Below are 2,917 nucleotides of genomic sequence, written 5' to 3' on the forward strand. Positions count from 1 at the left end.
ATTTTAAGTATGTGTTCAAATATATAGACTAATTCGGTGGAACTAACCTGGAAAAATAAATATGAAAGTCAATTAAAATATAAAACAGGAGATAAAGTTCTTCTTTTTTAATTTAATTGGTGCAAGTGTATTTATTTAGTGGTTCATATAATTCTGCTTTGATTTCAAATTATGTCAGTTTTGGTCCTCCGTAATGCAGAAGCCTGCTAATTATTTATTCATTCATGTCAGGTGTGTTGGAGCAGAGAAACAAGTGAAACATGCAGGGCTGCGGTCCTCCAGGACCAGGATTGCCCATGCCTGGCTCAGAGGAACTGAAGGTGGACAATGTCTCCATCGCGCCCAGGTAAAACCTTTGTTTATACTTTTAAACTTCAGCAAATCAACAACTTCTCTACGCAGCTTTAATTAGCAAAATCCCACGACTTTGTCCTCATCCTCCCTACAGCTGACAATCAGTGCCTAGAGTTTAACTTATAAAATAAATCTTAATTTAAACTGTGGCATGAAAAGTGACGGGTGATGTGCACTCCTTCAAAGAGTTCTAGCTTTTTATTCACTTTCTGCCTCCCTGACATTTTTAGAGCGTTTTGTTTCCCGGACACGTAACCTTTCTGTTTGAAATACAGCCGTTATTGATCCTGAACCCGCTCCGTGTGCCGACCGCTGTCACCGGCGTCTGATCATATTTCTTCCCCTACATCAAAGGCACGCTCTCTGCAGCCCAGAGACCCGGCGGACGTGACGGCACGGCGCAGGAGCGGAGGACAGATGAGGTCACCGACGGCTCTCGGAGCTCATGAACGGCGCACGGCGCATACTAAGGAGTTATCACCGTGCTGCACTGCTCCTCCCTGAGGACACGCAGGAGCTGATGTTCACAGAGTCGACTCATTAACTTCTACAACTACCACTTTAAATAAGGATGATTCTGGTCCGCGTTTAAATAAAACTCATGATAATTAGAGAGTTATGATGAACAGGCTTGTCAAAAACAATAAATCCTACATAATTTCTTTAATCAATCATAGATTTTAAATTTCTGCCTCAGTAGTAAACTCCATTTCCCCTCCCTGCTGCCTTGTAAAACATTTGTTCTCATCATTCTGCAGCTGTTCACAGCTGGAGCTTTGTTTCCTGCCAGGTTTGAGCTTCTTCCATTTTCATCATTATTTGTCCACTTGATGGCGATCGTGTTGCTTTCACGGACGGTCAGTCTCTGCAGAGCTAAAGTGCCCAGCAACACAGCATCAGCTCTGAGGTGAAGAGGATGCTCCGGTCACATGACGCAAATAAACATCTGCGCCTGATCGAGTCGCTGAGTCGCTTTAGATGATGCTGATTCAGCGTTTGCGCTGTTTTCATATTTTGTTGTTTTCATTTAGAATTTGTACTGCTTTAAACAATAATATAAAATGTTTAGCTCACTCAGGAGGTGCGTGCTCTGACTTTTAGTTTCTGTTACTATAATACTTTTCAAAAATATTTAACTTTATTTACAAATATTTTCCATAAAAACACATTAAGATCCCTTCAAAAATGTTCTTTGAGAATATTTAATGCATTATTGTCTTCTTACGTTACTTCTTATTTTAGTGTTTAGCTACTGTTACTTTATTGAAATTCTCTTATTTGGTTGATTTATGGTATTTTATCAGTTATGTTTAGGGCTCATAAAAACACGTTAGCTTCAAACATCCAATTACACTTTATTAAAAGAGAGAGATGTTATAATCTCAAGGGGATAGAAATGTTTGTGAGATCTAAAGGAATGGAGTACTTCAGTCCAGGGAATTAAATTATGGAATAATCTGGAAGATGACATTAAAAATGCCAGATCAACATGTATATTTAAGAGAATGTTAATTGAATTGTTAATTGAATTGAATGAAGGTTAATTTACTGGAGAAATATGTAAATGTGTGAATTGTTGTTCAAGGAGTTAAACTTTTATTAAATTTTCTTTTCGTTTTTTGTAAATTGTAGATTATTTTTGATTGAATTTGTTTATTTGAGAAAAGGGGGCAGATTTAAGATTTTTTCTTCTTCTGCTACCTTTCATTTAATTTATTATTAGTATTTTTGTTGTTGTTGAATTTATGTTGTTTTTAAAGAAATGAATAAACTAAACTAACTAACTAACTGTGCTGCTGCCTTTAGCTTTTAGCTAGCATTTTGATACTTTTTACTCACATTTGGCTACTTTTAGCCATAATTTAGCTTTAAGATGTTTTTTTTATATTTCTAACTCACTTTAGCTACTTTTAGTCAATCTTTAGGATTAAGGATTTAGCCAGCTTTTTGATTTTATCTTTTAGCTAACCTTTTGCTATTTAGGTTTTAGCTAGTTTTATCTTTCAACCAGCCTTTCGGCTTTTAGCTTCAGGCTAGCCTTTCAATACTTTTATTTAGACTTTTGCTGCTTTTAGCTTTTAGTTAGTTAATATTTTACTTCTTTTAGCTTTAACAAATGGGTTTTAGCTTCTTCAACAAATTTCAGTTAAATCCTTTTTACTGAAAACACAATTTCACCCTTTTTAAAATTATTATTATTACTATAACTATATATTCTCAGGTTAATGTTTTATATCTGTAGGAAAAAAATGCGTTGTTCAAAATGGTATGTCCGAATAAAAAATGAGGACAATAAGTTTCATTTTCCTGATTGTTTGTTTACTTCGTCTCTCTCCCTCTCTGTGCTCCGCTACACAGGAGCTCAGCTGACTCCTCCCCTCATGTTTTCTTAGTGTCGGGAGGAGTCAAGTCTCGCTTTAGCATGATAGCTCGTAGCAATAACAAACTAAAGAAATGTTTCAAAGCAGAACGTGGCTGCTGCAGTGTCGGAGCACTAGGGCAGAATTTCACGAGAGAGAGAGAGAGAGAGAGAGAGAGAGAGAGAGAGAGAGAGAGAGAGAGA

General features: G+C 36.6%; 1 protein-coding gene and 1 long non-coding RNA gene across 2 annotated transcripts in view; one reads left to right on the plus strand and one right to left on the minus strand.

Annotated features, from left to right (window-relative positions):
• kiaa1549la (KIAA1549-like a) overlaps positions 1–2,917 on the minus strand; it is a gene marked incomplete at its 5' end in the record, with an annotated part of 80,177 nt that overhangs the window by 4,810 nt on the left and 72,450 nt on the right.
• On the plus strand, positions 231–1,025 carry LOC106520206 (uncharacterized). Its single transcript, XR_001310527.1, has 2 exons — positions 231–346; positions 709–1,025. It is a non-coding gene; the product is annotated as an uncharacterized LOC106520206 (long non-coding RNA).

The sequence above is a fragment of the Austrofundulus limnaeus genome, unplaced genomic scaffold (genome assembly GCF_001266775.1).
Source record: "Austrofundulus limnaeus strain Quisiro unplaced genomic scaffold, Austrofundulus_limnaeus-1.0 Scaffold89, whole genome shotgun sequence".
Lineage (NCBI taxonomy): Eukaryota > Metazoa > Chordata > Actinopteri > Cyprinodontiformes > Rivulidae > Austrofundulus > Austrofundulus limnaeus.